At 40.2% G+C, this 24449-nt stretch overlaps 1 long non-coding RNA gene and 1 other non-coding gene across 4 annotated transcripts in view; one reads left to right on the top strand and one right to left on the bottom strand.

The window, feature by feature from the left end:
- LOC106729739 overlaps positions 1-24449 on the bottom strand; it is a 48755-nt gene that overhangs the window by 2048 nt on the left and 22258 nt on the right. For 2 of the 3 annotated variants that reach the window (XR_004325313.1, XR_001366151.2), the window contains one exon: positions 9299-11970. This is a non-coding gene — a long non-coding RNA (uncharacterized LOC106729739). Of the gene's footprint in view, positions 1-9298; positions 11971-24449 lie in introns of those variants that run through there. The other variant, XR_004325314.1, reaches the window with a different exon arrangement.
- On the top strand, positions 10690-10761 carry TRNAA-AGC. The gene has a single exon. It is a non-coding gene; the product is annotated as a tRNA-Ala (tRNA).

The raw sequence follows: 24449 nt of genomic DNA, 5'->3' as shown, positions 1-24449 counted from the left end.
TAATGAAAACAAAGAGAGGACTGTGAGCTTGTGAGCAGGAAAATGGGGAGCTGGGAAAACTGGGTATCACTCTGCTGCTGGGCTTGGGAGAGGGGAGGCGAGTGGGTGGTCATAGCTGCTGAAAAAAAGGGAAATAGGTCAAATCATTAAGCCCCTGGAGGAGAAGTGGGGCAAGCAGGTGCAGGTCTGCAGGGGGATCTGGGGCTCAGCCTTTGAAGCCTGAATTAGTTTCCTGGAACTGCCCTAACAAACCATCACAAACTGGGTGCTTTAAAAAAATAATTTATTCTAAGGCAGTTCTGGAGGCAAGAAGTTTGAAATCAAGGTGTCGGCAGAGCCGTGTTCCCTCCAAAGTCTCTTGGGGAAAATCCATTCTTGTTTTTTCCAGCTGCTGGTAGCTCGCAACCATCCCTGTCCTTGTGGATAAATCACTCCGATCTCTGCTTCACCGTCAGAGAGCCTGCGCCTCTCTATGTATCTCCGCTTGTCCTCTCCTCTTCTTTAAGGACACCAGTCATTAGAGTTAGGGCTCATCTTAATCCAGTATGACTTCATCTTAACTAATTACATCTACATAGACCGCATCTTCAGATAAGGTCAGATTTTGAGGTTTTGAATGGACGTGATTTTGTTTTTTTACCGGGGATGCTATTCAACCCACTGTAAAACCTCATCACAGTAACTTGAACCTGTCATTATCAGATGGAATGTCTCCTACCGAAACCTCAGTGTGTCTAGTAGCACAGCTTTCCTGGAATCTGTGACTAACAAAAAAAGGAAACCATGGAACAAACCTAAGAAGTGGTCACAAAAAAGATAAGGAAAATTGCTTTCTGTATGTGACCAGATTTAATACTTTTCCATGTATGTAAAGACCATGATTCCAAACCGCACAATGAAAGCTCTTTGTTGAAGGAAATCTGCCAGAAAATCTGCCTATGAAACACCATATGCTGTATGTGGTTTCATTAACGCTTCAGGATGTCTTGAATGTACTCTGAACTTCCTCACACAGTCCCCTCCTCGCTGGGTGTGTGATGGGTCCACCTGCAAGGATCCAGGTGCAGTCAGATGACAGGATGCACACGCTTGTAAACATATGCAAACCTGTCCAAGCCACCCACGAAGATGCCCTGGCTATGCTGAAATGACCTCTGGCCACTCCCTTCTGGAGGCTGCTTTTCTTCTAGGCTTTCCCATCAAGCTGGCCTCAGAATAAAGGAAAACTTTATTTGTTCAAGGAAGCTCTGGCAATTGGAAATTGTCACTCACAGCTCCGAGGAAACACTGGAGAGTGGCTGCACGGTAGTTTCTGCTCCCAGAATTAGACATTCGGACTCTGACATAGACTAATAAACAAGCTTACATGTTGAAACTGTTTTTAATGTCTACCTCAGAGTTGGCACACTCGGCCAACAAATGAGATGCAAAAGAACCTCAGATGTATAACTGCAGTCATTTCTGGTCCATAAGAAATTTTCAAATGACATGTTAAGCTATTACATAATTGCCATAGACTGTTTGTGTTCCCCTAAAATTCATATATTAAAATTTAATCCTCTGTGTGATGGTATTTGGAGATGGACCATTTGGGAGGTGATTAGGTTGTGTGGGTGGGAACCTTCATAAAAGGATTTAGCACCCTTATAAAAAAGATCTCAGAGCTCCTTTACCCTCTTCTACCATGTGAATAGTGAATAAATGGCTGCCTTTTAACCAGGAAGCAGGCTTCCACCGCACAACAAATCTGCTGGTGCCACAATCTTGGAATTCCTAGCTTCCAATAAATTTCTGTTGCTTATAAGCCTCCAGCATGTGGTATTTCTGTTACAGCAGCCCAAATGGACTAAGATAGTCATTGTAAAAGTGGCACAGTACTTCCTTAGTGATTTAATCTATCCATCCTTCCATCCATCCACCCCTTGCCATATTGATTCTCCTTCTGAAAAATCTCTTGAATCATTAACTTCTCTCTCTATCTGCACCACTACCACCCTTGTCGAAACCATCATTATCTCTGTCTTGACTACTTCAGTGATTTCCTAACTGGACTCTCACTTCTACTCAAGTCCCCAAAATAGTTAAGAAGTCATGGGCAGCAAAAACAGAAGTCCCAACTCAAATTGCCTTAAAAGAAATTCATTATCTAGTGCTAACATCATACAATTTTGTAATAACCTGTAACTTGAATATAAGCCCAGGGAGCAAAACCTGTGCTTAGTTCACTGTTAGGTCCCATTAGCCATGACAGAACCTGCCACACAGCAGGCACTCAATACACGGTTACCAAGTGAATGCGTCTGGTCCAATTCCACTTTATGGTTGAAGTAACAGGTTTAGCGATGATAAGCCTCTTACTTATGATTACTCACAAATTAGTAGCGAAGCTGGATTAGAACTTCTGCCTGTAACTTCTTGCTTCTCTCCACTTTGCTACTCCTCTTTGCAGGAAGGTTAAGATCCAACAGATGTGGCAAGGTTCTTAGAGGAGTGTGTGTGTTCAGCTATTTTGTATTAAAAAAAGAAGCACGCTCAGGTTCCTGCAGTTGTGTTTTGTGTGTCTTTTTAAGTACATACACGATGATAGGAAGTTCATGTGCCATCCAGCTGAACTTGAGGGAAACTTGATCAGGAAGTGGCTTCCCTCCTTGCCTCGCGGCACAAAGCGTCACCCATTTCCTGGCCATTGTGCTGATGCAGCTCTGTCCCATCTCTTCTGCTTCTCTCCTACTAATAACCCACCAGCAGCATCCTGTCCCGTCACGCCTTCCTGCCTTGTGGTAGCTGTTTATGGGTAACATAGGCTCCCTCCTGCCTTCTCTTTGCAACTTTTCAGAGTCACTTCTTGAACCCAATGGATTCTCTCCATATGTTCTAAATCTAATTTCTGACCGAGGGACCCTGGTTGGCTCCTTTTCTTACTATCTCTCCTGTCTGAACAGAGCTTGTCATGCCTGGCCACTTCACAAGTTAGCCCACAAACTGGCTGCTTTTAGGTCCAACTGACTGTGACAGAGTTGGTCAGAAGGCAGGCAGAGCACATGGAATAGAACATTCCAGAGGCTGTGGGAGAGGCCTCCTCCCAGCCACCACCAGTGACTGGGAGTGAGACAGGTGCCCTCACCGACCTGTCCAATACAGCAGAAAAAGGATGACCAGAGTTTCTGGATAATAGTCTGAAGTGTTATCTCGTGGCAAGGTATAGTAGTATTTTAAAGCGGCTCCAGCTTCCTCATTTCTGGCATACGGCGGCTCTCGCTTTACCTTTTCAGGTCAGGAGGCCAGGGGTAAAACATGCTGGGGACGGTGTGAAGAAAATGGGGGGAAAAGAGTGTCAAATGGAAAAAAGTAAAATAACCCTAAGATTATAACATTATTTGACTTGGACAATAACAAGTGAATTTAAACGAAGCTAGATCTCAAAGTGATTTCTATGAAAACAGACAACTGAGTTTTAGTCTTCTTCCTTTCTTTCTCTTTTTTTTTATATCAAAGATTTTAATCTAATCTGGTCAAGTAGAAGGAAATAACTCAATGTTCTGAAAATAAATTTCCCAGAGGAGACCATTAAGGCGGCCCTTTTGTTTCCTGTCATACTCAGAATCAGTTACAAGGACAAACTCTATTTGTTTGGGTACATTAATTTTGCTCAATGGCCTTTCTATAAAATGAGCATCCAATTGATGGGACTGGACCTCAGCAAAGAAGAAGTTCCAATTTTCTCTGGATGGATTGTTCTGGACGTGCAGTGGAAAATTATTATTAATAGCAATTCATGTTTACTATCCAGTGAGCACAAAAGAAAGACAGAGTTAGAAATGCAGCTGGATCCAACTAAGTGCTGAGCATCACAGGACAAATCACTGCGGAGGGATGACCCCAGTCTTTGGCTCCTATGTGGCTAATCTATTTGTATCACCTTTGGTGTGTTGGACCACAGGTGTTTTCTGAGTGCAGCCATGTGTTTATTTCAGTCATTCAACTGGGCACATGGAGAGGGGCTGAACAGACATGCTCCCTTCCCTCACGGAGTTGATATTCTAGTAATTAAATCTGGTTCCTAAGGTCTCCTGATTTGGACTCAGCTTTCAAAGTTCAAACAAGCAGAGGCACATGGTGGATCTAGATTTTCTCTATCAGGTTACGGAGTTGGGGGTAAAGCGTGCTGAAGGTGGGTATGAAAAAGGAAATATAAAGGAAAAAGGAAATATAAAGGAGGCAAAACAACTTCATCTTCCTAGGGCTTAATCAGAACCCACTAGTCCTTGTGATCAGTGGGATACAGAGAGTTGCTATACTGCTCATTCCTTGTAAATGTATTTGCCTTTGTCATTTGCAGTCTGTGTGCTAAGCTCATTCCCAAGTTCATTTCTCTTTCTCTTCTGTGGAAATAAACGAAGACCAACCAAATGAAAACAGGCAAGGTGTCTTTATGTAGAGTTTGCTATAGCAAGGGAGTCAGCCATCATTACTTGCAGAGACTGAAGGGCAGTCAGAGGAGTGGGGATGTTTTACAGTAAAACAAAGGGAAGGCTTCAGGTGTGCCCTCATTGGAGGCTGTTGGCTTGGAGAAGCTGGAGGTGGGCTGAGTAGAAGTGGGGCATCCTACGTAATTGGTTAGGGGCACATATTGCGCTGTCTCTGGTTGGTCCTATGTTCAAAGTGAGGACAGAAATTAGAGAAGCTCAGTTACTAGCAAAGTCCTGGTTGTTTGGGGCCAATTGCTACAGAGATTATTGTTTGGCTTCCTGGGCCGGTTGATAGATATAAATCTGACTTACAGATGGAAGATTGGCTTCCCAGGCTGGTTACTATAAATAATAGATTGGTTTCCCAGGCTAGGTGTTGCAGGTTGTGGGTCAGAGTTCTGTTTTTATATATGGTCTGGCCATTATCTGTTTGTACATCCAGTGTCCCACTTATTATTTTACCTAGGTTGCTTCATCTATTTTTAGCTTTAAATCCTTTATCTTATACATATCTTCTAGTATCCATCAATTCTGCAAACTTCATGGAACATTTTCAAAAAACGTTTAATTACAAAAATAACATATGTTCATTGAATAAAAAATTTTAGAGTAGAAATAAACAAAAGGAAAAATAATTTTATAAACTCTCACCAGCCATGTTCCTACTGACAATTTGCTGTATGTTCTTTCTCTGCATATACAGTATATCAATAAAATCCCACAGCACTTTGTACAATCGTAACTTTCTTGTAAATAGTAGTTGGTTTGTGTTTCTCCCAGTGGAGATTTGCAGAAATGGGGAGTATTTCTTATTCAACCCTTACTCCCCAAATCTGGTAGCATGTTCAATTAAGTATTAACTGAATGTTTTATATTGAACCACATGAAATTGCCTTTCTCGTAAGTCAAAAATGCTCAAATAATGGCAATTTCATGTTGTTAAACTTAGTGGGTGGATAGATGAGTGGATGGATGACTGGATGAATGAAAGGACAGATAGATGATGGATGGATGAATTGTAATGCCTTTTACAACTATCAGTTCTATTCCATATAACTAATGATTTAAGCATCGGAATTCTGTGACCTCTTAAAGATGATGGAGAAAATTCTGACTTCTGCTCTCAACTAGGTTATTTCTTCCATTTGTTTATGACTATTATTTAGCCAATTACTAAATGGCAGTGTCGATCCTTTTCATCCATATATGCATTCAGCTTTTTTATAAGACTGCAATCTCCCTGTCATGAGTAAATGGATCATTTTCATTTTTCAATTGTTTGAGCTTCAGTTTAGGACTTTGGTTAATGATTTTGCAAGACATTGATTAGAGAGATCTTTTTCTTTCCTGATTAAAAGCATGTATGATATCTTCTCTCCAGATCTCTTTTATTTGTATCTAGTAATTGTGGATCTAAATATATGACTCCAGTGATCTGTCACATACTATATTATGTGAATTTTTCAGGAACAACATCTTTTTTATTTTTTTAAAAAATCATTTCAGAAGGTTGTCATTAATCAGACTAAGGATTTTGGAAGTAAGACTTAAGTAAAATGAATTGTTTTCAATTAAACACTAATAGCAAATCACTGCTGCCAATTCCTATTCAATATTCCTCCTATTATAATATCTTTGTATGATATCTAGAGAAGAGTTGCCACGTAAATTGTCTCTAAAGGTTTGTCCTTAGGGCTTGGTCTCTAAATACTACAAAAGTTGGTAGTTTAGTATGGTGGGTAAAAATGCAAGGTTGGCTGTCCTGAGTTCTCCTTCCTTCTAGTTCTGTTTCTTATAAATTCCATTGCCTCAGGCATGTTACCTTCCCTTTTGGAGTCTCAGTTACCTCCTCTGTAAAATGGAGCTATAGACTGAATATTTGTGTCCCCCTCACAAATACATATATTAAAATCTTAACTATCAATAGAAATGTACTAGGAGGTGGGGCCTTTGGGAGGTGATCAGATCACGAGAGTAGAGCTCTCACAAATGGGAATAGCGCCCTGCTAAGTGATACCCTGAGATCCTCTCACCTTGTCTGCCATGTGAGGCTACATCTACAAACCAGGAATTGAGCCTTCAGTGGACACTGACGCACCAGCACCTTGACCTCAGACTTCCCAGCCTCCAGAACCATGAGAAATAAATGCCTGCTGTTTATAAGCCACCCAATCTGCGGCGTTTTGTTACAGCAGTCTGAAAGGACGAAGACAAATGGGGATAATGCAATCTGGAAGGATACAGTCATTCACTCTTTCATTCAATACAACTTACTCATGTCCAGGCCCTGCTCTCAGCAGTGCTACTGGGTTGCACAATTCCATGTAAAATACGTTCACACAATACAGGCGGCCCCTTCAAATCTCAGGGCTCCGAATCCTTGGATTCAGCCGACCGTGGACCAAAAATATTTTGGAGAAAAAAAATCCAGAAAGTTCCCCAAAGCACTTGAATTTGCTGCACACTGGCAACTATTTACATAATATTTACATTGCATTACAACTATTTACATAGCACTTACGTTGCATTAGATATTATAAGTAATCTAGAGATGATTTAAAGTATACGGGAGAAACAACAAGGTCCTACTGTATAGCACAGGAAACTATATTTGATACTTTGTAATGCCTATAATGAAAAAAATATAAAAAGGAATATATATATATATGTGTGTGTATAAATGTATCACTATGCTGTACACCAGAAATTAACATAACATTGTAAATCGACTATACTTCAATTAAAAAAATAAAGTATACGGGAAGATGTGCTTAGGTTAAATGCAAATACTGCATCATTTTATATAAAAGACTTGAGCATCCTTGGATTTTGCTATCTGTGTGAGTCCTGGCATCAATCTCCCATGGATACCAAAGGGATGACTGTATGTTTACTTTGCTTTCCAGGTCCTGGGGATGCAGTGGGAAAGGATGAAGACAAGGCTTTTTCTGAATCATCTGTCCTAGTGTAATATTATTGGCAACTCAAAAGTATAAGCCAGTTCTTGAAACTAGCATGTTGTGGTTGGGGAAGGTACTTGGGTTCAAGTCTACTGTTAATTAATCTTGGGAAATTTCTGAACTCTTTCCTCTCCATTCTCTCCTGGGCAAAATGTAAATAATGGTTTTTGCCTTACTTTCCTCCCAGAATTGTCTAGACAGTTAAACCTGTTAGGACTTTACATACATTATCAGAATTCCATGAGATTATCAAATAAGATTATCTTAGCTCCCTGATGACCTTTATAAACTGTAAATTAGACATGGCGATTAAAATTCTTAAAGAAACAAAAACCAAAAAAACCTCAGGTTGGCTTGAAGAAAGCAGTATTTTTCCAGTTTTTTGGCTAGAGTTAAACGTTCCCAGAGGGGTTTCAGAACTCTTCCCAGCACACCACAGGGAGAATTTATCTACAGCAGCTCCTGAAGGCATCTTTCTCCACTCTGCTTATTAGCATTAACAGGGAAACATCTTAAAAACACCCATGCCTGGGCCTCACCCTAAACAAAGATTTCCAGTCTTTGCAGTAGGCATCAAAAAATTCCCTCAGGAGATACTAACATGCCTGGGCTGAGAAGTTCAGCCCCAGGAAATGTTTTTTTAATCTAACACCTGTGGTTTTGCCAGAAAAACTCTTAGGCATTATAATTGTTCTGGGTGGGCGGGGGTGGTTTGCCCAGCCTCCCTCCCACCTTCTGGAAGGTGGCAGCTGCACAAAACTTGAGTGCTTGGGCATTTAGTTAGAGGATCTGCCCTCTGACTTTACAAATGGCATTGCCAGCATAGTATTTACAGTAGTAATGAAATCACTTTTATAATTGAATTGCTTCACAGATTACAGAGTGCTTTCAAAAGCGTCATCTCATTGAAATAAGTTTTGGGTTTTTCTTCAGATATAAAGAAATGTATGCTCATCACAGGAATCTTAAAAAAGTATAGAAAGGTGAAAGAAGACATTAAAAAAAAAAAATCTCCCAAATCCCCATTATTCAAAGACAGCCATTGTTAATATTGTACAAATTTCCTTCCGGTTGTTCTAATGAATTAAAATTTTGTTGTAAAATGCATATTCATTATAAAAATCATATACAGAATTTCTAAAGCAAAAAATGAAAGTTCCTGTCCTCTCTCTAACCCTCCACGCACCCCAACTCCTCCAACCACCTTGCCAAATCACATTCTTCAGAGGCAGACATTTTTAATGTTCTTTACATGCAAACAACCTCAGGCTTTTCCCTCTATAGGCATAAGTTTAATTTTTTCTGGTTTTTCATGGTTGTGTTCTTAAAGTAAATGCAATTTCTATTCCGTTTTACCCCATTGAATATTATATCATAAGCTTTCTTGAGCATAATTTTTAATGGCTGCATAATATTTTATTGAATATATGCATTATAATTTGCTTAATTATATGCTGTTGAATAATTAGGTTGTTTCCAGTTTTTTACTATTATAAATTCTGCAATGACTATCTTTGTACATAAAGCCTTTTCTGTTCTATTTAGGCAATTTCTATAGAAAAATGCACACTCCGGAAGAGTATTCGTGGGTCACAGTGATAATTCTTTTCATGACCTTGGTAAGTTGTCTGTGCAGTTGCCTGCCTGTTTATAACACAGAGAAAGAATCATGAGCTTTGGAGTCAGATAAATTTGTATTCAAATCCTAGCTTTGACATTGATTAGCTGTGTGACCTTGGAAAGTAACTTAATCTCTCTGAGTCTCATATCTGCCAGAGAGCAATGTGTACTTGATAGTGTGATTATGAAGGTTATTTTGTAAGGCACTTAAGGTAAAACCTTTCCTAAATAAAGACTGAGTAAAAAATGTTTCTTGTATCTCTTTTAAAAAAAACAAACAAAACTTTTTTGCCTTTTAAAAAAAATCAAGATATAACCTATACAGTAAGGTGCATACATTTTAAGTGTACAGCTTAATTTTTACACGTATAAACCCATGTAACCACAATTCAGATCAAGATGTAGAACATTTCAAGTCACCTCAAGAGAGTCTCTCCTGCCCCTAACCTTTGATAATTATTCCCCCTTCCCAGAGGTAACCACTGATTTCTGTCACTGTGGATTAGTTTTTTCCTGTTTTTGAATTTTATTTAATGGAATCAAGTAATATGTACTCACATGTATGTTATCTTTTGCTCCATATTACGTCCCTGAGATTCATCCATGCTATTGTGAGCATTAATAGTCTGTTCTTTTATGTTGCTGTATAGTGTTCCAAAGCAAGAATATTCCAGCATTTATTTGTCCATTCTCCTGTTGATGGACATTTCAGGTGTTTCCAGTTTGGAGTTATTATGAATGCTTTTTCACATACTTATTGTGGACACATAACATTTTTCTACATATACCTAGGAGTGGAATTGCTGGGTCAGAAGGTAGATGAAGATTTAGCTTTGCTAGATATTTCTTTTTTATGAAGACAAGTTTTGAAAAGTTAAAATCATTTGTTTATTCATTCAAAAGATGTTTGTTAAGTGCCTAATATCCACCAAGCACTGTTCTAAGTCCTGAGGTATAGTGGTTCCAGGGTAAGTTAAATGAGGAATTCAAAAATTTCATTAAGGACCACTTTTCCTTTTCGCCATTTTTGAAGTGTTCTAGAGGATTCAACTTCATCTTCAGGTTTGTGTGCTCATAGTCTCGAGAAGGCTGTGACAGCTCCAGGTACCACATCATGAGAAGACCTTATCCAAAACCAAAAAGTGGGAGGAAAGAGGACCCTTCTTGTGTATGTGTATTTTATTTTTTAACCAGGGAGGAAACTTTCCCCAAAGTCCTCAGCAGACTTTCCCTTGGGCCCCATTGACTAGGTTGCATCAAAGCTCATGTCCTATCAGCAAAGAGGTGTGAGATAAAGTGTACTCAGCATTTTCAGCTTCTTCAAGAAGAAGTATGTTCCACCCACAAAGAAGGAAATAGTCATGCACGAGCAGTCAACGGTGTCTACCACAGCTATTTTATAGCTATTTAAACTTGGGTAAATGACTTCCCCTCTTTGAGGCTTCCCCATCAGAAAAATGAGGGGTAACAATACTTGCTTTAAAAATTAGAGCTAGTATTAAATGAAATAAAATAACAAACGAAGAGATGGGCACGTAACAGATTCCAAATAAATGTTATTGCCCTCCCTTTATACTATTCTATGCCCATGCCACTCAACATTTGTGGAGATTTCAATTAAGAATTGTTAAATTAATGGGGGAGGTATAGCTCAGTGGTAGAGTGCATACTTAGCATGCATGAGGTCCTGGGTTCAATCCCCAGTACCTCCATTAAATAAATAAGTGAATAAATAAACAAACCTAATTATCTATCTCCCCCTTCCAAAAAAAAAAAAAAGAATTGTTAAAATAAAAGATAAGTTGAGAAAGGTGAAGAGGAGAAACAAAGAGCATGTATTTCCTGTTGTGATATGTCTCTGTAATTTATATGGCTAGAGAACTTGTAGCTTATTATTTTAGGATGCAAAAGAGAATGGGGAAATCTGAACGAGTTACAAGGAGATGTACTGCAGTTAACCAAATTTTGTTGCTTCACAAATACATGAAAAAATATGATCATGCGAAGGATATTGGATACCAAATGGGCTTTATTTTTAACTGTTTGTTTTAATAGCTCATGAAAATATGGTGGTGCTTTTTATGGCTGTAATGAATTTTCGAGATATGAGACTTCACTGCAGCTTTCTAGTACTAAATCTTTTTAGTGGAGATAAGATACTTGATTTGCTGGTGTCTCTCCATGCATCCTGGTGGCTGATTCCTTCTTTTGCTGCTGTTCGTGTTTCTCTAAAAATTTCTGGCTGTTGGGTATGGGTAGAAGGGGAGATAATTTCAGCAGTTGGTGCCTAGGAAATTGGTATCATCCCCTAAGAGCTTCATTTGCCTTCCTCAGGTTTATTCTCATTTCTTACATACAAACCTTTTCCCCTTCCCATGTAGGGCACATGATGGCTTCTTTGGCATTGGAACTTTAAAAAGAGGAAGAATATGTGTGCATTAAGATTCTTTGATTTCAGTAGCAGAAATTCAACTTAACTTCTTTGCCATAAAAAGAGAATGAATGGTCTCCCATGGTGGGTGAGATCTGATCTTAGTTTGGGAGAATGGGCCTGATGTAGCTGTGGTAGTGCTGACTGTGTTCGAGGAGTGGGGCCTGCTTATTCCAGCTCCTGTTTTCCACCACAAATTCCTTTGTCCAAGAAGAAAGCAGGAAAGACTTCAGCTTCACTAGGCCATTATATTTTCAGCACATTGTAGTCCAGCAGCTGGGGTACTTCAGAAGTACTCGTCAAGTATTACTTGAATGGAGAAAAGAAAAAACATAAAGATGCTATGGGATTTTTTTCCACTTTAGTTGTCTTCAAGAGCATGAGCTATGGAGATGGAGTTCCCGGGCTTCAAACCGGGCATCCCAGCTCTGCCCTCATCCGTGCAACTTTGCATGTGTCACTTAACTGCTCTGTGGCTCTGATTCTTTATCTGAAAAATGAAGATAATAATAGAGGATTGTTGAGAAAATTAAATGAATTAATACACATAAAATACTTATATGATAGGCTGGATTTCTAATCACCTATACCTAATCAGCTCTGGGAAGAATGTACGTCGCCACCCTCTTTGAAGTTAAGGTTGGCCTTGTGATTTGATTTAGCCAAAGATGTGATGATAGCAAGTGCCAGGTGTTAATTTCTGAGTGGAAGTGTGTGTTTTGACATAAGCTACGTAGTAAAGAACTTGGCCTTGCCCAAAGAAAGGACTGGCTTTGCCCTCAGTTTCTAGAAGGTAATCGGTGCCATGCCTGATAAGTGTCTTTGGTTAGGGTAGGGACTGGCCACACTGGATCTTAGAGTGGGGCTGGCCATATCCAACAGTTTTAGTGTCGGGGCAAGCCACACTAGAAAGACCAACCATGGGATTCAGGGTAGGGGCTTTGGGTCATGTGTTATCTCAACCTGGAGATTGAGTTCAACCATGTGGACAATCACTCGATCTGTCCTGTAACCCCAATAAAAAGCCTGGACACAGAAGCTCAGGTAAGCTGTCTTGGTCTGCACTGTTCTGTGTGTATTGTTGCGCACTGATGCCAGGAGAGTTATGCATCCTGAGGGCAGTGTAGCTTTGTGTTTGGAAACTTCCGAGATTCTGCTCTATGTGTCTCTTCCTCTAACTGATTTTGATTTGTATCTTTTCCCTGTAATAAACTGTAACTCTGAGCATAATAGCTCTCAGTGAGTTCTCAGTTCTTCAGTGAATTACAAACCTGAGGGTAGTTTGGGGAACCCTTGAACCTGTAGTTGATACTAGAAGTGAGGACAGTCCTGGGGGCTGTGACCTCAAAATTTTCAGGCTTAACTCTGGGTATGTGCTTTTGTTTTTCCTTCTGACCGGGCACTGGTAATGTTCCAGATATTGGCAGCTCTGTCAGCCTGGGTCTTAGGATGAAGATGATGATATGCTGAGAAGCCCCAGCCAAGCTGTGTATTATGAGTGAGAAATAAACTTTAATTTATTTAAAATAAGTTCCCACTGGGGGGCGGAGGGTGGGAAGGGATAGACTGGGATTTCAAAATTGTAGAATAGATAAACAAGATTATACTGTATAGCACAGGGAAATATACATAAAATGTTATGGTAGCTCACAGAGAAAAAAATGTGACAATGAGTGTGTATATATCCATGTATGACTGAAAAATTGTGCTGAACACTGGAATTTGACACAACATTGTAAAATGATCATAAATCAATAAAAAATGTTAAAAAATAAAATAAAAAAACACACTAAAAAAAAAATAAAATAAAATAAGTTCCCACTGATTTGGGGATTGTTTGTAGCCACAGGGTAACCTAACCTATCCTAACTGATGTAACAGGCACAGGGCCTGGCACATGTAAACATTAGGTAAAGACTCGCCATCACAAATTAGTACTATAACATTATACATACACTTTGTTGGATAATACAAGCATATACATCTGTAAATTACAAGAAGACTTACCCATAGTGTCCATTTGTTAAATTTGGGAGCTAAAAAAACACAATTTCCAAACAACGTTCCATAAAAAACAAATTCCCCTTAAGTTCTTTCCACAATGAAGGCAATTGATCTTTGGAACCGCTGAGGATACAACCTTTCCAGCAGACCTGTCATTTTCCTAAAATCTAGACCCCCTCTAGCCTCCACTAAAAAAAAAAAAAAAAAAAAATCTAGAGCAGTTTTGTTTTAATTGTGGTAAAATACACATAACCTAAAATTTGCTATCTTAGCCACTTGCAAGTGTTCAGTTCAGTAGAGTTAAGCATATTCACACTGCTGTGCAACCAATCTCCGGAATTTTTTCATTATGCAAAACCAAAATTTTCTACCCATTAAACAATTCCCCACGTCCCCCCTCACCCAAGCCCCTGGAAATCACAATTCTACTTTCTGTTTCTATGAATTTGACTACTCTAGGTACCTCACATAAATGGAATCAAACAGTATTTGTCTTTTTGTGACTGGCTTACTTCATTTAGCAAAATGTCCTAAGGCTCATCCATGTTGCAATATGTGTCAGAATTTCCTTCCTTTTTAAGGATGAATGATTTTGCATCATATGTCCATAACATGTTGTTTACCCATTCAGCCATCAGTGGACCCCTGGATTGCTTCCACCTTTTGACTATTTTGTACAATGCTGCTATGAACACGGGTATACAAACACCCTCTTGAGACCCTGCTTTCAGTCCTTTGGATATATACCCAGGAGTGGAATTGCTGGATCATACAGTAATTCCATGTTTAATTTTCTAACAAACGACCACCACACCATACTGGTTTCCATAGCAGCTACATCATTTTACATTTTCACCAACAGTTGGAATAGCCTTAAAATAGATTCTGCATTGAAAGCGAACAAGGGGCACTTTAGAATTTAGCCCTCATCTATTTTTCCTGGTATCTCTTCCACACTAGAAATGTGGGGACTAAGAAGAATCTTCTTCCTCGATTAAGGAGGGGGAGGAGTGTCCAGGGAGATTAACCAAAGTAAGGGAATAAGCCACTACCCTTATTTGACTTCCTCAAAGCCTCACCTTTTTATACCACTCCACCTCTTATATAGTCTTACTCTCTCATCCAGACTCTACAAAGAGGACAGAACTTGAAAAGCTTCCACATTTGACTTTCAACCATTGCTTTTTATCTTCTTTTCAAAAAGGAAAACTTTTTTCTTAAGGATTATATGCTCCTTTTTTCTCCACCTGTGTTACCAGTACACGGGTGGCTATTAGCTCAGGCTAATTTCTGCTTATCTATTTCTTTGTAATACATTACTGCCACAATGAAAACAACAACCATTTAATCATGTCTCATGATTTTGTGGGTCATGAATTCAGGATGGCTTAGTTGGGTGATAATTCTACGTCATGAGTGTGAACTGGGGTCATCTGATGGTGTTTAGCTTGTGGATGACTGCTCTGAAAGTCTTTACTAGCTTGTCTGGTTTCTTCGAAGGGATGGCTAGAAGACTGGCTTAGCTGGGACTCTCAGCTGTGGGAGGCTCGCACACAGAGCCTGTCCAGCATGGCGGTCTCAGGGTAGTCACACTTACACGGCACCTTAGGGCTCCCAGAGAATGTTCCAAGGATCAGGAAGTGAATGCTTCCAGTCTCTTAATGCCTAAGCCCAGGCAAGAGTGAGCTTCTGCTATATTCTACTGATGAAAACAGTTACAGAACCCACCTGAATTGAAGAGGAGGGGACTTAGACCCCATCTCTTGATGGAAGGAGTGTCCAAAAATTTTTGGGCATTTTCAGTCTTTCACACTATTTACTCAAGAAGAGACTAACAAATGCTATGACACAGGTACAGTGGAGTCTGAGTTTCATAGTGATCCGGGGTGGGAGGATTAAATAACTATTGTAGGCTGAGGCAGAACAAAGATTAAGATTCCAAAAAGCCATAGCCAAATCCCTAAGCTGTGAATGAAAGGTTAATGGATTAAATTAATTAAACATTAAAACTATTGAATAGAAAAAATAAACAATATACAAGGGAAAATAGTAAGATGTTTAATAGATAAAGGATTACTATTCTTAATATAGAAAGTACTTTTTAAATTAATAGTAGACAAACACATTTGGAAATGTAAGGGACTCAGAATATCCAAAACATTCTCCCCCTAAAAAACTCTAACTTAGAGGACTTACCCTTTTTGATTTCAAAAATTATTACAAACTATTTAAATCAAAACCATGTGGCACTGGTATGAGGTTAGGATATAGATGAATAGAACAGAACTGAGAATAAGCCAATTTATGGTCAATTAATTTTTGACAAGAGTTCCAAGAACAATTCAGTGGGGAAAAGATTAGTCTTTTCTAATAGTGCTGGGACAACTGGATATCCATATGCAAAAGAATGAAGTTGGACCCCTGCCTCATACTATATCATATACAAAAAAAAAAAACTCAAAATGGAGCAAAGATCTAAATGTAAGAGTTTAAACTATAAGACCAATAGGGGTGAATGTCCTTGACCTTGGATGAAGCAATGGTTTCTTAGACATGAAATCTAAAGCATAACAACCAATGAAAAAATAGATTAATTGGATTTCATCAAAATTTACAACTTTGGGGCTTCAAAGGACACTATTAAGAAAGTGAAAAGACAATCCATAGAATGGGAGAAAATTATTTCAAGTCATATATCTGATAAGGAATTAGTACTATTCAGAATATATAAGGAACTCTTAATAACTCAACATTAAAAAGAAAAATTACACATTTAAAAATGGGCACAGGATTTGAATAAACCTTTTTTAAAAGAAGATATACAAATGGCCAATAAACACGTGAGAAGATATTCACAGCATTAGTCCCCAAAGAAGTGCTAATCATAACCACAATGAGATACCACATCACATCTAGTGGGGGAGCTGAAGTAAAAGATTCTAACAAGCGTTGAGGAGGGTATGGAGGAACTGGGACCCTCATACGTTGCTGATGGGATATAAAATGGTTCAGCTGCTCTGAAATACCACCTGACAGTTGCTCTAAAAGTTAAACGTAGGTTTACCACATGAGACCCAATTTCACTCCTAGGTATATGCCCAAGATAACTGAAATGACACAAACCACTAAAACATTCCTAGAGAGCAGATTGGAAATAGCTATCACAACTTGAAAAATATATACCCTTCAACCCACAGATTCCACCTTCGTGAATATATTCTTAGGACATCTATCAAGGCAAGAGTGCAAAATATATCTATCTAACATGTTCACTGAAGTGTTGTTTAGTAAATTTGGAAATAACCTAAAATATCTATCAATAGGAAATAAGTTCTGATATAATTTCTATTAGGCAGTGGAATATCTAACACTTGTTCAAAAGGATTTTATGTTGCTGGGCTGATGACTCTCTTACCCTGTAATTTTTTTCTTTCTTGTGGAGATAAAATGAACAGATGAGGACAAACATCTGTATTTCTTATGCACCTCCCAGAAGATGGACTGTGTATTTTAAGCAAAGGAGGAGAATGTGTGATACTTGCGAATTCCTTTTCGATAGTTCCTTTGTTGGAGGTTATGCTGAGTTGCTTTCTATGTGTCTATTTGAAAACTGGGGGAGAGAAGAGAAGCGTGATTGGGATTGACCAAGGTTCACAATCTCAGCCTGGAGGAAGGTCAGTACAAGAGGTAAGGGCAGTACCCCTCAAGCCTGCAGGACACGAGGCTGCTTGTTGTTGGCTCCCAAGTCACTCCCTGAGCCTCGCTGACTTGGGCCCAGCATTACCTGGTAATCTGTGTATCCCAGCTTCAGGCAGTGGGTTGGAACATTACGCACTCTGCTTAACACTTCACGTCTTTTAGCCCTGAAACTTCCACCCTATTCCAGTGAGTCTAAGTAACACTTACCGCTGGGTAGGAGTATGGTTGGCTAGCCTGAATTTAGGTAGTTCTTAAGATATCTATTTATTGAAAGGGAAAGATGTCCATAATATATTAAGTAGAAAAAACAAAGCTGAAAAAATATGTATGTCATGATTCCTATTTTTTTGTATTGAAAAGCACACATGTACTTGCATAGACAAAACACTTCGATGTTTTGATGCCACCAATGTGGTAACAGTGGCTGTCACTGGCTGGTGTATTTTGGGGGTGATCTGATTTTCTTCTATATACTTCACCAGTGTTTGATCTTTTTTTTCCCCAATGAGTATATATTACTTTTATAAACAGAAGAAACAAATCTATTTCTTAAAAATATGCCAGTGTGAGAGGGTCAGCTAGATATTGTTGGTCTAAACAGGTGGACTTTGGAGCCTGGGAGGTCCATGGAGCCTGGCAAGTCTATGGAGCCTGGCAGGTCCATGCTGACATATGGAAAACACAGAGCACAAGGGCGACTGCAGATTGCAGGGCAGAGGGCGTTTAGTTTCTGGATGCCAGCGGTCATGCTTCTTCCAGTGTTATGTGGAAGGAAAAGGGATGTCAGAACTGGTCCGCTAAATGGAGGAGTGTTGTGAGCTGAATTATATATCCCTAGAACGCCTATGTCGAAGCCCTAACCCCTAGCACGTCAAAATGTGGCTGCATTTGGACACAGGGTCTTTAAAGAGCACTTAATTTAACATGAGATCATTAGGGTGGGCCCTAATCCATTCTTATTGGTGTCTTTATAAGAAAAGGAAATTAGACACAGAAAGACACCAGAGACGTGTAAGCACAGAGAAAAGACCATGCGAGGACACAGCCAGAAGTCAGCCAATCTGTAAGCCAAGGAGAGAAACCTCAGAAGAAAATAAACCTGTCAACACCTTGATCTGAGACTTCTAGCTTCCAGAACGGAGAGAAAATACATTTCTGTTCAGCCACCCGGCCTGTGGTATTTTGCTATGGCAGCCCCAGCAAACTAAAATGAGGATATTTATAATTTTAAGTTTTGCATGTTGAAATGTGTAAATATTTCAGCCCAAACATTTTCACAGATGCTGACTTTTTTTTTTGCCTTCATTCAGAGTACCTTTCTTCAACAAATATTTCATAAGAAAACCCTCATCAAATAAGTTGTCTCTACTTACGATTCTGCATAATTATAGGCCTCCTAAATTTCATTTCATTCCAGTACAGAGCATAAATTTATCCAATTAAAAATAGGTGCATCCGCAAATGATTCATCCTGCAAGTGGAGATATCACTTGCAATTACAGTGTTTCAATATTAATATTGTATATCATTTGGGGGCTCATTATTTAATTTATTCAGTAGATCTTGTGCTTATGAAAGGACAGATTTCAAGTCTCCCTGTTTGCTAACCCTGCTTCCAGCAACCGCATTTTGGCACTTCATTTGATAAATATTTTGATTAAAAATTTTCATAAGCACATGAAAAGATGTCCAACTTTATTGGTCATCAGAAAAATATCAATTAAAATCACAATGAGATACCACTATACACTAGAATGGAGAAAGTGAAAAAGATCGACACAACCAAGTGTTGGCAAGGACGTGATGCGACTGGGGCTCTCGTACATTTCTGGTGGGAATACAGTCACTGTGGCCAACAGTATGACATTCCCTTAAAAAGTTAAATATTCGTTACTATACAACTATACCACACAAGCAGAAGTTCTACTTGTTAGTATTCACCTGGGAGAAATGAAAATATGTATCCAGGCAAAACATGTATCTGAATGGCTTTAGCACCATTATTCATAACAGCCCCAAACTGGAAACAAATCAAATGTCCATCACCTTTGAGTGGAGAAAGTGTGGGATAACACGGACAACTACTCAGCAATAAAAAGAAGGAAATATGAATGTAGACAACAATATGGATACATCTCAAAAATATTATGCTAAGCAAAAGAAGTCAAATACAAACATCTCATACTCTGTGAGTCCATTTATGTGAAATTCTATAATTTGCAGAACTCTAATGATGGAAAGCAGATCACTGGTTGCCTGGGGCCAGGGTGAAAGGAGATGATTGAGTACAAATGGGTATGAGGAAACTTCTTAGGGTGAGAAAATTGTTCTATTTCTTGATCGTGGTGGTTAAATGAGATTACAAAAATTCACCAAACTGGACACTTCAAATTAGTGTAAATATTACCCTGATTAACAAAAAGGAGGAAAAAATTTCCCACTAACTGTAAGCAACATACCTCCAAAATTTAAAAGACTTATAAAAAAAATTCGGTACACTGGTAGAACATATATTCATTTACAAAATAGTTATGTCAAGGCTCAAATATTTTTAATATCAGATTGCTGTGTTGGTTGGCAACCTTGGGAGTTCCCTGGTGAAATTCAAAACTGGTCCTTATACATGGAGAACATGGAGATCCAAAGAAAGAGACAGACCACTGCAGATTGGTAGCTGGCAGTTTTAATAAGCAAGGGACCTTACGTACAAGATTTGTCTTGGTTGGTTGCAATGTAAGTAGATTTCCCCACTTATGCACCAGAATCTTAAGAGTTTGTGTAGAAGCCTTAATGGGGTTCAGTCACATATACTGTCTAGACTCTTAGTAACACATTGCCCTTCTAAGGATGTGTCCTTGAAGTGGCTCCTAGGGCAGTGGGCAGAATGCACATTCCAAGGACAGGGGAGCAGGGGGTGAGAAGCCTCTGATTGCCTGGGTCCAGCTTGAGGGTCATCTGGAGTCATGTCCTCCAATGGCCTCCTCCAACACAATGAGATTCCAACAGCTCTTTGACGAAGTACGATCTTCATTTTGAAGTTGATAAGGCAGGCTGAGGGAACCTGAGTAACCTGCCCAGGAAGTAGCTAGTAAGTGGTGGGGCTGGGATTCAAAGTAGGTCTGAGGTCAGAGCTCATATTCCATCTGCTACATGCCTTTGACTTCTTAATTAGACCTGACATTAGTGTTTAACATGGTCTTTGGGGGCCATTTAGATGTGTCATGAATAGCATTTAATGACAAACCTGATTTTTAGCTTGCTTTAAATGTTGTCTTCCACTTGCATCCTCTACCACCATCACAATGCTCTACCAGTGGTCTGAGAATGTCTCATGTGTCCTCTCCCACACCTTGGTCTCCTCCATTTGAATCACTCTCTCATAGTCCCTTTTCTGTCCATCAGTGGTTCATGCCCTGGAAAGTACAGCCCTCCAGAGGGTATCTGGAAATGTGTGTGTGTCAGGGAGCATTTTGGATCCCTGATGCTTAGTGGGCAGGAGTCAGGGATGCTAAGTGTTAATACCATGAATGAATCATCCAGCCCCAGACTGCCAATAGCCCTCCCTCCAGAACTTTGGCTAAGTCCTAACTGTCTTTAGAGACCCAACTCAAGTCATCTCTGCAAGGCTTTCTCTGTCCAACCCAGCCCCAAGTCACCTCTCCCTCTTGAATGACTCCATGCTGTTGCTACCCATGCTGTTCCTGTATAGTCTTATGTACTCTGGTTTTTTCTCTTCTTGATGTAAAAGTCTACATGTCGAAGCACTTTGGAAGTACTCTGCCTTCAGGAAGCCAGTCTACTATTCAGTTGTATCCAGTGCTTCAGGAGCACAGTGCTTTGCTTGCTCAGTCAGTCATAAAGTGATTTAAAAAGGCTTCCATTGGCAGTGCTATAGGAATTTCTTTAGGGATTGTAGCTAGAGAGACCTGAACTGCGGGTCTTTCTACAGAATGAGTATCAATATGTATGCTAGCGATGCCAGTGAGAGGCCTGGGGGCGGGGGTGGGTTGGAGTGGAGGGTTCAACCATGACCGACCTTTGCCTGGGGCTCCAGGCAGCACCAGAGACGGCTCTCCTGAAACCTCTTGTTAGCACTTAATTCTGCACCGGTAGTCACCATGATTCATGCACCAGGCCATTAATTCAGTGAGAAGCTGCTAAATGGGCAGACGAACAAAAACAGGAGGCCCTTCTGAGAGCCGTAAATTCTCTCTCATAACAGCTTTATATACTTGAAAGTGAAGGGTATTTCGAGAGTGCCGTGGAAAGTACCTGGAAATTCAGTTCCTAATAGAAACCTAGGAAATTTGATTCAACTACTAAGAAATTGAGGGCTTATTTCATACAAGTGGCTGGGCTGGTACAGAGATGAATAAAAAGGCAGTACCTAATCTTTCTGGAGTTCAAAAAATGGAGTTCCGGTGATTTTCAAAAACTACTTCTGCCTCCCGCCAACTCCAGATCTGGTCCTAAGAACTAGCCCCTTAACACCCTCTCCAGGCTCTTTCCTTCTCTTCACCCCTATTGCTACTGCCAGGTTTTCAAGAAGTCTGGAGGGATGGCTGCAACAGCCTCTTAACCTGGCTTCCTTGACTACTCCTGCCCCATCCAACATCCATATACCAGCACACGAACGTTTCCAAAAAGCAATCTGATCATATCACTCAGTAACTGGTGAGGGTAAAACCCTTTCATGGCACTCTAATGTTTTTACGGATGAAATCTGAACCCCTTATCAGGACCCTTCACCATGGCAAGTCTATTTGCATCTTCAGCCTTTCTGAAATATAATTCTCTAATCCAGGTATCCTGGCCCTCGGGCAGTTTCCCAGACCTCCAAGCTCTCACTCACTGCTTCCTGATGCTGTGTGTCCCACCCCCAGTCCAGTCAACCATGCTTTCAAGATTCAGCCCAGGTTCCATGGGTGACAGGCGCCTCTATTTGTACTCCCATTGCCACTGTGCTTTCTCACTTGTCACATGTACCATACCATAAGAGACTTTGCCTCTCTCAGTATACTTTAATTTTCTCAACTAAACCACAAGAACTGTTATCTAGCACATCTCTGACTGCTCAGCACTCAGCAGTGAGGCTGGTGTCTGCTGGGTACACAGTAAGTGCTTGCTGAATGTATTTGAATGAGTCCTACACGAAGTCATAATAAATAAGACAAAAATGGCTTATTCAGACATGCCGTAATGTGCATTTGTCTCTAGGTGGTCCCTGCTTTGTTTCTAATATTGCACTTGGAAAAGTTGTCATGGACAATCAAATGTCTCATTGTTCCTGAATGATGTATGGTAGTGGTATGATCTTAAAAAAGAGACAAGGTTTGTTATCCTTGGGGAAATCAAAATACAAGTCTCCAAATAATTCTGTCTCACAAATGACATGAACATTCATTTTCAAAGTGATATATGCATAGAAGATCTATAGTTTAGGAGGCTGAACATTTTGGCTAAGTGGTAGAGTTTGATACATCATGATTTTATTAATCAATCTGCCTTGCTTTTGACCTGGTTTTACTTATTTGGACTGTGCGTTTATTTCCTAGGGATAACAAATCACCACTAACTTGGTGACTTAAAACAACAAAAATTTATTCTCTCACAGTTCTGGAGGCCAGAAGTCCAAAATCAACATGTTGGCAAGCTGTGCTTCTTCCGAAGGCTCTAGTGGAGGATTCTTCCTTGCCTCTTCCACCTTCTGGTGGCTCCAGGCGTTGCTTGGCATGTGGCTGCATCACTACAATCTCTGCCTCCATCAGCACATAGCCACCTCTTCACCCTATGTCTTCTCCTCTTCTGTCTCTTCTAAGGAGACTTGTCATTGGTATTAGGTAATTCCTCAGGTAATCCACAATGATCTCACCTTGCGATACTTAATTACTCCAGCAAAGATCCTGTTTCCAAATAAGGTCACATCACAGGTTCCAGAGATTAGTATATGGACATAACTTCTTTGGGGGGACAGTTTCAAAGGGTCAGTCTGTCTTCAGAACTCCTCGTAAGGCTGGCTGAAGCTCCTGCTAAGACTGCATCACACCTCGACTTCTCCCACTGCCCAATCCTGCTTTCTTCCCTTCCTCCCACAGGTGCTGATAAACAACCTGTAAGCTAATCTCCATTTCAGAGTCTGCTTCCCGGGGAACCTAATCTATGATACCACTCAAACCTCAAAATTGGAGACCCTCAACTTTAGGGATTGGCAATATATGGAGATGACAATGGAGAAATTTCCACGTATTCCTCTAACATTTACTGAGCACCTATTAGGAGCCAAGTACCTTCTAGGCATTAAGAACAGAACAGTGAACAAGGAAAGTGTCTGCCTTCCAGAGAACTTTTTAGTGTGGGAGGCAGACAAAAACAACTAACAATTTAATATGTTAGACAGAGATATGCACTTGAAGAAAAATAAAGCAGGGTGAAAGGCTAGAGTTTGGGGGAAGGAGGCTGACATAGGATGGTCCATTCAGGGAAGGCCTTTCCAAGGCAGTGACATAAAGCAAGACTTGAAGGAAGTCGGCAACGCAAAGATTTGGGAGAAGAGCATCCCCAGCAGAGTCACCTAAAATGCAAAGGCCCGAGGTGGGAATGAGTGGTGGGTTTTTGAGAAACAGCAGGAAGGCCAGCATGGCAGAGTGGAGTGAGTAAGGTGACAAGTAGCAGGCGGTGAGATCAGAGGCCCCGACAGGTGTCTGAGCACAATGGGAAGCATTAAAGGGTTTGAGGCAGAAAAGCAACAGAATCTCATTTATGTTTTAAAAAGATCACCCTAGCTGCAGAGGGGGAAGCAGTGGAAGCAGGGGACCAGTGGAGAGGCACTGCAACAATCTAAGAGAGGATAATGGTGACTTGGACCAGTGTGAGGGTGGGGAGATGCTGGCTGGATCTGGGGATGTATTTTGAAGGTGGAACTTTAGGACCTGCTGACTGTTATGGACTGAATGTTTATGTCCCTCAAGTTCATATGTTGAAGCCCTAACTCCCCACCCCTACTCACAATGTGATGGTGTTAGGGGTGGGGCCTTTGGGAAGAAATTAGAATTAGATGAGGTCATGAGGGTGGAGCCTCCATCATAGGATAGGTACCCCTAGAAGAAGAGGAAGAACCTCCTCACCACCATGTGAGGATGCAGCAGGAAGTGAGGCTTCCACAAGCCAGGAAGAGGGGCCTCACCCTAACCCACCTGGCAGGCACCCTGATCTTGGATTTCCAGCTTCCTGACTGTGACAAATTATTGTGTTTAAGCCACTCACTCT

Source organism: Camelus ferus, chromosome 2 (genome assembly GCF_009834535.1).
Source record: "Camelus ferus isolate YT-003-E chromosome 2, BCGSAC_Cfer_1.0, whole genome shotgun sequence".
Classification (NCBI taxonomy): Eukaryota; Metazoa; Chordata; class Mammalia; order Artiodactyla; family Camelidae; genus Camelus; species Camelus ferus.
This window is presented reverse-complemented; position numbering and strand designations above follow the sequence as displayed.